The sequence below is a fragment of the Acipenser ruthenus genome, chromosome 36 (assembly GCF_902713425.1).
Source record: "Acipenser ruthenus chromosome 36, fAciRut3.2 maternal haplotype, whole genome shotgun sequence".
In the NCBI taxonomy this organism is placed as follows: Eukaryota; Metazoa; Chordata; class Actinopteri; order Acipenseriformes; family Acipenseridae; genus Acipenser; species Acipenser ruthenus.
Window position 1 is genome coordinate 2,439,163 of NC_081224.1, and position 13,461 is coordinate 2,452,623.

Sequence of the window (13,461 nt, forward strand, 5' to 3'; positions counted from 1 at the left end):
GCATTTTAAAGTGGTGATCTTTGTTGAGCTGCCCTGATATCGCAGCATTTTAATACAGAACATTTTGTTGTTTGTGTGAAACTACCACCAACAATCACACCAACTTAAAAATGAACCAGTGGAACTAGCATAAGAAGCCCTGCTTTAAAGGAACTTCTTCAGGAGTCTTACCATGTAAAAGGAGTTCAATAAAATACCATATGATCTCAATCCAGACCTCCACATTAGAAAGGGTTAAGATTTTAAAATACGTATAGTCACATACTATTCACCTCTCTTTTAAAAAAAAAAAAAAAAAAAAAAAGATATGTAGGAGGTTTGTTCATTAAAACCTTGTGTTTTTATATATTAATGAATTACATTTTATATTTGCCACTGTGTGGCAGTGTTGTAATCGTTCAACGTTGCTACTGGTACCCATTCAAGCAGTACACCAAGCAATAAGAGAATATAAAAACACATCTTTTTTTCTCATTCTATCAAGTAAAGGTCAGTAAAACGTGTACATGGACCACAGTGTGTGTTTCATTTTCACCCCTTCTGGATGAATCATTTCCCTACAAGCATTAAAAAAAAGAGTTTTATTTAAAACTTTCCACCGAAAGGGAAGTTACTGTGACCCCGGTCAGTGCAGATTCAACCCATGCTTCTGTTCAGTACTGACCCTGGTCAGTGCAGATTCAACCCATGCTTCTGTTCAATACTGACCCCGGTCAGTGCAGCTTCAACCCATGCTTCTGTTCAATACTGACCCTGGTCAGTGCAGATTCAACCCATGCTTCTGTTCAATACTGACCCCGGTCAGTGCAAATTCAACCCATGCTTCTGTTCAATACTGACCCCGGTCAGTGCAGATTCAACCCATGCTTCTGTTCAATACTGACCCCGGTCAGTGCAGATTCAACCCATGCTTCTATTCAACCAAGACGTTTCTGAAGGCAGGAAGGGTTTTAGACCCTCAAAAAGACTTTTATTTAAAATTTATATATATATATATACAGTATATATATATATAAATACAGTGCCTTGCATAAGTATTCACCCCCCTTGGACATTTCCACATTTTGTAGTGTTACAACCTGGAACTAAAATGGATTTAATTGGGATTTTTACCATTTGATTTACACAACATACTTAACACTTTGAAGGTGCAAAATATTTTTTATTGTGACACAAAAGTTAATTAAACAAAAAAAAAAAAGACATTTGTTGGTTGCATAAGTATTCACCCCCCTGAGTCAATACTTGGTAGAAGCACCTTTGGCAGCAATTACAGCTGTGAGTCTTTTTGGGTAAGTCTCTACCAGCTTTGCACATCTGGATCCTGCAATTTTTGCCCATTCTTCTTGGCAAAATTGTTCAAGCTCTGTCAAGTTGGATGGGGACTGTTGGTGAACAGCAATTTTCAAGTCTTGCCACAGATTCTCAATCGGATTGAGGTCTGGGCTTTGACTGGGCCATTCTAAGACATTCAGGTTCTTGTTTTTAAACCACTCCAGTGTAGCTTTGGCTGTGTGTTTAGGGTCATTGTCCTGCTGGAAGGTGAACCTCCGCCCCAGTCCCTGGTCTCTTGCAGACTGAAACAGGTTTTCCTCTAGAATTTCCCTGTGTTTGGCTCCATCCATCTTGCCCTCAATCCTGACCAGTTTCCCAGTCCCTGCCGATGAAAAGCATCCCCATAACATGAAGCTGCCACCACCATGCTTCACCGTGGGGATGGTGTTCTCAGGGTGATGTGCAGTGTTGGCTTTGCGCCACACATAGCGTTTTGCGCTAAGGCCAAAAAGTTCAATTTTGGTCTCATCAGACCAGAGAACCTTTTTCCACATGTTTGCTGTGTCTCCCTCATGCCTTTTGGCAAAATCCAAATGGGATTTGATATGGGTTTTTTTCAGCAATGGCTTTTTTCTCGCCACTCTTCCATAAAGCCCAGCTTTGTGGAGCGTCCGGGTTATAGTTGTCCCATGGACGGTTTTTCCCATCTCAGTTGTGGATCTCTCCAGCTCCTTCAGTTACCATTGGCTTCTTGGTTGCTTCTCTGACTAATGCCCTCCTTACCTGGTCACTGAGTTTTGGTGGACGGCCTTCTCTAGGCAGAGTCGCGGTTATGCCATATTCTTTCCATTTTTTAATAATGGATTTAACGGTGCTCCGGGGGATGTTCAAAGTTTGGGATATTTTTTTATAACCCAACCCTGATTGGTGCTTCTCCAGAACTTTATCCCGGACTTGTTTTGATAGCTCCTTGGTCTTCATGATACTGTTTGTTTAGATATGCTCTCTAACAAACTCTGGGGCCTTCCAGCAACAGGTGTATTTAATCTGAGATCATGTAACACTTTAATTGCACACAGGTGGACTCCATTCAACTAATTATGTGACTTCTGAAGGCAATTGGTTGCACCAGAGCTTATTTAGGGGTGTCACAGCAAAGGGGGTGAATACTTATCAAGACTTTTCAGTTTTTTATTTGTAAATAATTTTGAAAAATTTGTAGATTTTTTTCCCCACTTCGACATTATGGACTATTTTGTGTTGATCAGTGACAAAAAATCCAAATTAAATCAATTTTATTTCCAGGTTGTAACACTACAAAATGTGGAAAAGTCCAAGGAGGGTGAATACTTATGCAAGGCACTGTATGTGTGTGTGTGTGTGTATATATATATATATCTCTACACGCGAGTAGCGTCCATTGAGGCAGCTGAGTCGGCTGCCTCTGTAAAAATCGGCTTAATTCTTAATTGTGAAGACGAAAAAAAAAAAGATCAAAAAACCAAAACGTACCTACTTTATTTTTTAAGAGTGTAAAATTGAGATATATAAAATATTATTTTTAATTTCTTCACATGACTGTGATCTCGGGCTGTACAGACACTGGGGTATGTCAAATTTGCGCCACAAAGAAGTTTCTCATTAGTCAGTTTCCCAAGTTACTCTGTACTCTGGTTTACAGTGCAGCACTAACATGAAACAGAGAAAAAAACAACCAATTACACATTTCTTTCTAAAGAAGCCGACTCTTGGTAAGAATCAATGTTAAGTGAATTTATCATTTATATTGTTGTTTTCCCCCTGCGCAATGTGATGTTTAGCTGCAATATGTTTTGATAAATCATCTTTTTTCCCCCCCCCCATGTGGAATGTTTTAACGCCAGCACAGCAAAAATCCAAGAACCTGTTTTTATGATGACAATAAATGTGTAGCTAAACCGGGATAGCTGGCTGTATGGTTTTTTTTTTTCTCGCGTCACTTTAACTGGACAGTCAGCTCATCCAAGTATCACCCTACCTGCTATAGCATAGCGTTTTATTCGAGCATAGTGACTGTGTATTTGCATGTATAGCGACCCGGCCTGTGCGCTAGGCAGCACCGGGACCTCAGCGACCGGTTTCCCCCGCCTGAGGTACTGTACTACTTCCTATCGTCGATTTATATTGACAAAAGAATATTAGAATTGAGTGAGAAACTGTGTAAACGTTCAAAGGAGATCTAGCGTTCAGAGGTGGGAACATCACATTATTATTATTATTATTATTATTATTATTATTATTATTATTATTATTATTATTATTGTTGTTATTTTTGGTGAATACCTTGTCAAAGTACTGTAGAGTCATACAAATATTGTACACAAACAGCACCAGTCCCAGCAGTGTCAGCACCAGTCCCAGCAGTGTCAGCACCAGTCACAGCAGTGTCAGCACCAGTCACAGTGTCAGCACCAGTCCCAGCAGTGTCAGCACCAGTCACAGTGTCAGCACCAGTCCCAGCAGTGTCAGCACCAGTCCCAGCAGTGTCAGCACCAGTCCCAGCAGTGTCAGCACCAGTCACAGTGTCAGCACCAGTCCCAGCAGTGTCAGCACCAGTCACAGTGTCAGCACCAGTCCCAGCAGTGTCAGCACCAGTCACAGTGTCAGCACCAGTCCCAGCAGTGTCAGCACCAGTCACAGTGTCAGCACCAGTCCCAGCAGTGTCAGCACCAGTCCCAGCAGTGTCAGCACCAATCAGTGTCAGCACCAGTCCCAGTGTCAGCACCAGTCAGTGTCAGCACCAGTCCCAGCAGTGTCAGCACCAGTCAGTGTCAGCACCAGTCCCAGCAGTATCAGCACCAGTCACAGTGTCAGCGCCAGTCTTACCGGTCAGCAGCAGTTACCAGTCCCAGCAGTGTAAGGCAACTTAAGTAGCAGTGAACCAAATGCAAGTCATTAAAGGTATGAACCCATCTACTTATTAATATTGATGTTATATTCTCGTCCTTTTAAAATCACATATTTCTGACAGTGTCAATATGGTCATTTTAGGTTGCTGTGGTTTTGCTGGGAGACAATTAGTTTTAATCTTTGAAATAATATGGGTCATCAAATTGTAACATTAACATCATCATCCAAGGGACTTAATATTGCTTTGCAGTTTGCATGAACAGTCTCCAGGCTTTATAAGAGGATACCTTTTACCTTTGTAACATGAACAGGATCTGCAAGAGGTTTGTTCAACTTTTTTTTTGTTTTTGCCTCAGTAAAAATCTAATCCTAGCTACCCCCCTGATCTATATCAGATAGCATGAATATTTTATGGTATTTAAGATAATTGTTTAATATATATTTTATAAGTACACATTACAGGATGTTGCCGAGTTATATATATATGTTATACTATATATATCGTAGGACAGGTGGGGTTTGGAGAGGGATAGATAGGGACCGAAGTTCCACCTGTATTGTAGGAAGAACACCGGGGTTTAAATGCAGCACAGACGTCACAGTTAGACACTACATTTCCCAGTAGCCCTAGTGAAGCCAATCACTGCCAGGTGGGTACTGGCACCAGCTTTATAAAACCTTCTTTAGATAGTAGCAAAGCAGGATGGCAACTGAAGATCCCTTTGTGGTACGGAGCAGACACAACCTTGGTGAAAGAGCTGTACAGGTGCTGTGAGATATTGCTGGGAGTGCTGTCCAAAGTGAAGGGCAGACGCAAAGCAACGCACACCGACACGAAGCTACCACAACAGTGAGTACGCTATTATTTTGTGCTCACGGCGGAAAGGACAGGACGCTGTTTTTTTTGTATGTCCACGAAGTATTGCATACTTACCCCAAAATACGAACTGTGTTTTAAACTTACTGTTTTAAAATAATTACCAAGAGAAGTCAGCTGGGTTTAAAATACATTTTATTGACTGTTCAGAAGAGAACGGGTTGGTTCGTGGAATATCACAGATGGGAAGTGGTACCTGAAAAGAACTGTGGATTATAAACGCATTAGTGTTCTTAAAAACGGAGTACTGGACTAATACTCCCCCGTACAGCAGCCTGGTTGTTCCGTCTCCATTAAGGGACGGATGGGAGCCGGTTGCATTGCAGTACCCCAGTGAACCGGCGGACTTTGAGCGCAACATCCTGGTACTCCTACTTTACCTGATGAGCCTGGCCTCGCAGCGCCATCTGGTGGTCGATCCCGGGAACCTGGAAAAGAAAAAGCAAAAGCCAAACTGAACCGTACACAACAACAAAGACTTACCTGGGAACTCTACGGAAGAGGAACCGCAGGAGCCACCGAACCCGAGACATCCGCTCGGGATTATAATTATTATTTACTATTGTTATTGCAGAGGAACATTTGTGTGTTTTATTGTTTCATTTGGAAAAATTTAAAAACAATAATTTGTCACTCCTGGTTTCTGCCACCTCATTCTGCATTACCAAAGACAAGCAGCAACCCTATCGTTACGTGGGCCTCACGGGTCTCTGTGTTTCTGTCTCTGTATACAAAATTTTAATAATCAGACATTTATTGTCACTGAATGATGTCCTGTACATTGCCTCAACTGTATGTAAAAATAAGCAGAGAACACACCAGCTGTCCACCCGTATAGACGTTTACTAAAAGCTTTGTAAAGCCCGGATATATGATAAAGTATATTGACAACCATGTTAAAATTTGATCAATGCTTTCGGCAAGCACGAGAAAAGCATAGTTTACTAATTCACCAAGTATTCTACAGTAACGGTTAGTTTTCAAAATGTGCACTTTTCACACGTGTGTTAAATGATTTGGTGTTGCGTTATTGTAATATTTATTTTACTGTTTTATATTTGAATAAAACCATGGTTTTAAAGTCTTGGACAATCCGAGTGTGCCCTGCAGCAGTGTGTCTAAAGCACTGAATTTTGAAACATTTTAAAAGGAAATGAATGTCATATACAAGGGTGGCGTGTTGGCGTAGTGGTCTAATTCAGTTACCTTGCACACCTCTTGGAGGGCCGGGTTCGAATCACTTTCATCATTTATTTGCAATAAATTGGTTAAGTTCCTATATTATCAATGATAAACCAAACTTCTCCATGGACGTGAGATGGCGCAGTAGGTTTATTGACAAGCATGCTGTGCCATCCTCCTCAGAGGAAAGGGTTCAAATCATCCAGAAGCCTTCCTTTTGGTTTTAAAGGAAAATTGGTTAATTGACAAAACTGTCCTGGGGGAGCTTAAACATAATTTAAATATTTTATTTGTAATAAATAATAATAAAAAAATGATATCGCAAAAGTCTACCGGGAGCCATAATCGTAGTACAATATTTCATTTTAGATTTTGTATATGGAAAAACACAAAACGGTATGTAATTCAACAGGCTAACGTTATTCAGCAGGTTTCATTCGACTTTATGAAGCCAATGAGTTCGTTCTATATGGTGACGCAACACTTTTGTAGATACTTGGGAAACTTATGTTTAAGGAAGCATTGTCGCTTTTAAACTACAGACACAGATTAATACACTGAAAAAGATTCCCACAGTCAGCCACAGATTCAAATTATACAGTATGGTTTCAAAAGATTCGATTGTAGAAATTCAGCACCAAGGGCAGCTCCGAATAGCTGTTTAAATTCAGCACCAGGGACAGCTCCCAGAAGAGTTCAACCAAACCCCCGGAGTCTTGCACAAGGAGCCCCCAACACAGGGCTTCCACCGGGCCAAGACAACCATGTTTAAGAATCGTGCATCAGACAGGTCAACTTTTAAATGTCTTTATTAAATCAGGATAGAACCCTTGATCTATACATCTCGTTATCAAGAGGGTCCGGGAAAGAAATTACACATTATAAAATCAACAGCAAAATAAATAAACAAATAAATAAATAAATAATTCAAACAGGACAAAACCATTATTAGAAGACAGTTTAAGTCCAGGATTAAAGGTACTAGTCTCTGTTGTTTTCCTTTCCCCGGTGCACAGTCATAACCCTTCCTTACACATCTGCTTTGGGTTTGGAAAGATGAAAGCGGCTGTGATCAATGACTCGCGTATAACCAGCCTGGGAATCATAGAGGAAGGACCAGCGGCTATTATGGTTGGAAGCAGTAGCAGTTCTAAGCCCACGTTACCCAGGCAGCAAGGGGCCCGCTGTTGTCATGGCTCAGTTACTATAAGCTTATATTCACCTCGAGTCTGCACCAGAATGAATGACTTATTAGCCATTGTAACGTTCTTTTTATCGATACGTCATAAAAAGAAAAAAACAACGTGTAGCGGTTGAAAGCCGAGCGCAAGTTTGTCATTATGTGCCTCGTAATCATGTAACCCACGATTTAAGCTAAAAAAAAAAAGGTAAGACATTTAAAAATGAACTAATTTTGACACACTGCTCGCCTCTTGCGATGCTCGACTACATCTAAGGGCAGTTTGCTGGGCTGCACTAACATCAGCATTGGCTTGCGTCTGCTCTGGACTGTGCCTGTCACAGTAGCGTCAGGGGAGAGAAGACTTTCTTCCCTGAACATGAAATTAATCAAAAACTACGTACTTCATGTCGTAGGAACGAAAACTGCATTTTCCATCTATAATTGCAGACTTTGCCGCTGCGAAATCACGAAAGGTTCATTTCTAACTGTCTCTGTGATTTTGCGATTGCTGTAGTAAAACGCAATACATTTATTAGTGTCGTTGTTGCCCTGTTTGAAAGTCATGGTCTCGTAGAAAATATTCATATTACAAAAGTAGTACTAAACAGCAATGCGGGGCAGGAGAGGGGCCTCTTAATGACGTTATTTAAAAGCACTGAACACCTTGTATCACGATACCTGTATGCTGACACCGTTTACTTTACACACGGATTCAATATTAAATAAGATAATTTTAAAAAAAGTGTAGCACTTGGTTCAAACCGCATTATTATTTTCAATTGCGAGCTCTTAATAAACGTGATGTCGTTGTTCAAGTTTGTGAGTGTGTCTTGGGGAGTGAATATTGTACCACATTAGCGTTAGCTATGTGGCAGCGCCATGCGCTCTGATTTAATTCAGGGCAGAGTGTAGATAAAGAATTAGCTGTACTGCGTCACCATGCCCGCCACCCTTCACCTCCCCGCTTTACACGTTTCTGAAATGAATATACAATGGCATCGAATTAGGACATCCGACACTATGCCCCAAACTCTAGACACGGATCTGTCCGCCTTGTATTTATTTCATTCAAATAGAGAACAATATGGGTGGGATTATCTTTTTTTTTTTTTTTTTTTTTAAAGGAGAATGATGAATGGTCGTGATGTATGACAAGCTACATAATCAACAACGCTAGAGCAATGGAAACTAACGCTTTATCATTTTTTGAGAGACATCTCAAACTGGGAATGATGAAGTGGTTCAAATGAATTTTTACCCCTTCCACGTGGGCTGACCTGTCGAAATTTGCTTTAAAGACATAAAATAGAATGAAAAATATCTACACACACACACACACATTCATATATGTAGGGTGTCAAATTGAACAAAATAAGTTTGATGTTAGAAAAAATACAATTATATGCATAAATACATGTATCAGATTAACCAAAAGGATGCCAAACAAAGCAAAATATGACCGTAGAGTGTAGAATTTTATAAGAAGTCATTCTTCTGAATGTTTCTAGACTAGTGCGTCTTTAAACCCCCGTCTGTTTTTGTGCGCTTGTTCCTCTCTCGAGTCGCGCCGGCGCTGGCGTTGCCCTTTTAAGAACCAGGCAATGGGAGGCGACTGGGCTCTGTCGGGTCTCGGAGTGTGCAGGAGCCCCCTGTCAGTGCGGGTCCGGCTTGAAGCGGAGCCAGGGCGGTGTAGGATCGACTGTCTGGACAGCGAGAGCGAAGGTAAGCAAAACCTACCATTGCACCGAACTCTGTTAAACAGTAAGATGAGAAAAGACTCAATGCGCAGAACTTAACTTTCATTTGCTCTTATTACTGTATATGCTCGCTTATTATTCTGTTTTCAGCGACATATACAGAACAGTGGTCTAGCTGATGCATTATAACGGTATGGATTTCTTTTTAAAGGCGCCTCGCAAAGTTTGGGAAACACGTCGCTAGTTTTCAGTCTCCCTCTAAATATGGAGTTTAGATCATATTTAGATACTTAACCACTCGATTAATATATATCCATCATCATTTCATGCTAAAATGAATCATGTTTAAATGTTTTATTCTGGTTTGTTGGAATACTTTTTAAAAACACACGTTCAGGTTAAAACTATTGTAAATGTCCATTTTTGTTTGTACCGTATATTAATTAATCCTTTTTTTAAATGCGTTGACTGGTTTTGTCTGACGGTTTTGTCAAGTAGATAATCGGTTTCTTTATCGTGCGGTTTTTAATTCTCGTTGCTTTGCTGTTTACATTTCATGCAGTAAAAGACTACACTTTATTATTGTATCCGATTGAGCTGTATTATTATTATTATTATTATTATTATTATTATTATTATTATTATTATTATTATTATTATTGAGGAAAACGCAGCAGTATGTTAGTCTTCATTTTAAATAAAGTTTGTATTTTCTTTTAAAGTCTTTCATTATTACGTTTGATATATTTATTTATTTATTTGTTGGTCTAATTCGCGTGTTTTTAATGCACTTTTATGAAAAAGTTGCAGGCAATGGGGATAATGCGAGAAGCAAAACTTTTCCACCACTGCCTAGGGTAAACAGCGCTGTGTGTTTGTGTTGTTAATGTGATACGCATGTCTTTCTAATAGCCTCATAATAAACACAGCCTACAGCCGTACTGCATGTCCACATTGCGGATCGGTCTGCGGACGGGTCAGGCACAATAATAACATGAAACTAGATACTTCTGTTTCTTCACAGAGAAAGAAAGAGCGAGAGAGAGAGAGAGAGAAAAAAGGCGTTTTCATAGACACAGCGCAACTTGCGACTATACAGCTTTACTGCTTGTTGCTGAGTAGAGGGTGGGTCGGTTGGGGGTCTCTCCCTCTCCCCCCTCTCCCCCTCTCCCCCTCTCCTCTTATTGAACTAACATGTGTTTGTCATTAACTCCGATTGCCTTTTCATTCACTGCTCCGCCGCTTCTCTCCATTCCGTTCTGGGACCTCTTTTTTTTTAATACTCCGCCGTGACGTGAGATTTGTGATTCATGTTTGCAATTAGTCACAAGCTATGAAAACATATCCTGATACAAAAAATAAATATATTTGGGACGCATTGACCGACGCCCCCTTCCTCTTCAATGGCAATTGAAATGCGGCACACGATATAAAGGCACACATAATTACGTTACCATACACACATGAATAGTTTATTTGCAAAATTAACTGTATTACAGTTAAATACAAATGTATTTATTATTATTATTATTACCGTATCATCATCAAGATTTATTTTTAGCATTCAGCATTTTCCTGTCTGCGATAAAAGTTGAATTCAAACTGTAGTGTACGCCCTTTTTCTGAACACAACAGGACGCGACAACAAAACATCATTGAAGTTCCACTTCACTTACCACAGAACACGAGTAAAATAAAAGTTCGATCTGGAATGTTGCTTTGAGATTCGCATTCCCAATTAGGAGTCTGGAATGTGATGCTGATGGAATGTTCTTGTGGAATTTCATTTAGAACGCTGGTTTTAATCTGGAATTAGACAGCACATGTATGTTTAGCATTTCTATATTAGTTCACAATTATATTGATCATTGTTATTACTGTATTGCTATTCTTGTTGCTGTTTAGTTGTGGGTTTCTCATTGCACGTACATATTTTCTCACGTCGTCTTTTATATATTTTTTAAATCAGATTTTTAAATCTCCGTTTGTTTTGTGCCTCTGTCGACTGAACTTGTCCTGTCAGAACCTAGCAGACCCTGTCCTGTATACAACTTGTAAGAAACTGCTCCATACAGTGCAACCGCCCTATTTCTTGCTAGCTCGAATAGGAAACTTGCCCTAAAACAGTGCGTTTTCTGGTACAGTCTGCTGGGTTGGGGGTTTGGGGGTGTATTATAAATGGATTGCATAGACTGTCTGGAATGCAGTGCAGCTGAATGGTCTGTGTTCTATTGCAACGTGCAAAAAAGCACGGAATTTTAGATGAACTGTTCTGAATGGAGTCGATTTACTGCAAGAAAGGTATGCTTCTGACTCGAGTATGAATATCTATGTAGATCTTGCCCACTAGAAATAATGACTCTTCTATTAGAAATCTGAGCCCAGAGCTCTGTGACTGTTGCAGCGAGACTCTAGGGATGCGCGCTTGAGCACTGCCGAGTCGCTTGTTTATATAATATGTGCATCGCTGCTCGGTGTAATCTGATCGACCGCGGCTGCGTGTAACCCCCTCCCCCCTGCGTTTCTTATATGAAAAATGAAAAAAAAAACACATGGAAGATTGAGAAGTCAAGCAGATGTCTGTGTTTCGTCCACCGCTTCAATTAAAACAGTGACATCAACCCCCACCTTCCACTATTACTGACACAGGTGTCTGTTCACAACGGCACACCAACAATGACGTCAAGTCTGCCACACAGAATAGTTCTGTACAAAGTAAAGTAGTAACTTCATAAAAAAAAAATCCCTACCTCTCAGAAGCCTAACTTTCTTGCAAGTCAGTTTTTGCCCGTAGATTGTTTGTTTTCCCAACTTTTCACTTTGTATCCGGTATTTAGGGTCCTACCGACACCACTTAAAGGGAGTGCAGCTGGGGGCGGTAATACCTGTTGCACAGGGGTGTACCGTGTGGTTGCAGGTTAAACGGGCGTGCATCACCTGCAGTGTTTTTAAAGGCACCATTATCGCGCATTTGGAGGTAAAGGAGTTGGCCCAGCACATTTCACACTGCAGGTACAAGTGTCGGATTAAATAGATGTTCTTCTATTAAACTACTTTTACTGCTTCACGTATGACAGAAAACTTGGAAGGATCTCCACCGGAGGGAAAGGAAAGCATCGGTGGTGTTGCATCACTGATAATTACAAGCTGTCTGGAATACGGTGCTAATGTTGTCTACTGGTATAAAAACAGACAGATACACACAGAGAGAAAGGGGGTGGGGGGGCACCTCCAAGCGGTCAGAGAGCAGTTGCTCAAGAAGTCCGAATATTTTTTCCAAGTTTTACTAATCTGCTTGGTTTCTTTAACAGGAAGGCAGGGACAATCTGCTTTATATACATGGCTTATGAGAAATCATCCAATTACTGGTCAGGGTTTGTCAAGTCTCCAGTGCGTCTTACCTGTTTATACAGTAGATATCAAATTCTAAAGTTTAAAAAACAAGAAGCCTTTTATGTTTTATAGTAGTTTGTGAGTTCAGCACTTTGTTTTTGTGATTTATAATCAAACTGCATTCAAAGACATCTCATAGCAATAAGCGACTGGCTACACACAATGTATTAACTTATAAAAGTTAATACCCCAGTCAGGTACTTATCTGAAGCAGCAGACAGGAGTAGCAACTGGTTGTGGTTGAGATGGAAAGATTCAATAGAAAGAAAGAAATGCTGATGTACGGGTAAGTAAGCTGGGCTGAGTTGAGTGGGGGACGGAGGGGGGTGATGCTGGGACGCCAGCATCACTGTCGAGCCCTCTTGAGGGGTCGTGGGCTAGTCGACGAAACACAGAGGATGGAAGGTGCCCACTTGAAGACCCCAGAGATGTTCCCTACTCAGCTCAATCCAGACGGTTGTCATGCTGATGCGCTGGGGAGACCGCACTGTGGTTGATCCCCGGAGCCAGCATCGCAGCCGTTGTGTGTGCTGATGCACTAGCGAGGCAATAAGCTGATCCCTGGAGCCAGCATTACACTTCAGCCATCAACACCAGACAGAAGGATATCTACATCATCATATGGAAGGAAACACAAATGGATGGAGACACAGATGGATCACATTAGTTTACTGTAAAGCTACGTCTTAGTTAGTGCTTATCTTGGCGAGAGCCGAGTTCAAATCAGCATGAAGTTTTAGCATCTACTCTCATGTAATGGAAATCACTAATTTAACACATAAAATGGGAATTCGTATAATAAGAATTCTTGTGTAAGAAAATCGATATTTTAGCGGCGCTCCGGCAGATTTCGGACTACAGTGCTGGCTGACCCAGTGCTAATCAACGGTTGTTTAAAAGGCATTACAACTGTGGAGTTCAGGAATGCGCTGTGGCCGTCTGAGTGGAAAATCTCCCTCTAATGA

At 40.8% G+C, this 13,461-nt stretch overlaps 1 protein-coding gene across 1 annotated transcript in view; it reads left to right on the top strand.

The window, feature by feature from the left end:
- Positions 1-9,017: 9,017 nt before the first annotated feature.
- The window catches only part of LOC117401970 (KN motif and ankyrin repeat domain-containing protein 2), a 64,708-nt gene continuing 60,264 nt past the window's right edge, over positions 9,018-13,461 (top strand). Inside the window, exon 1 of the mRNA XM_034002747.3 lies at positions 9,018-9,128. The gene's annotated coding sequence lies outside the window, so the exon portion shown is untranslated. The remainder of the gene's footprint in view (positions 9,129-13,461) is intronic.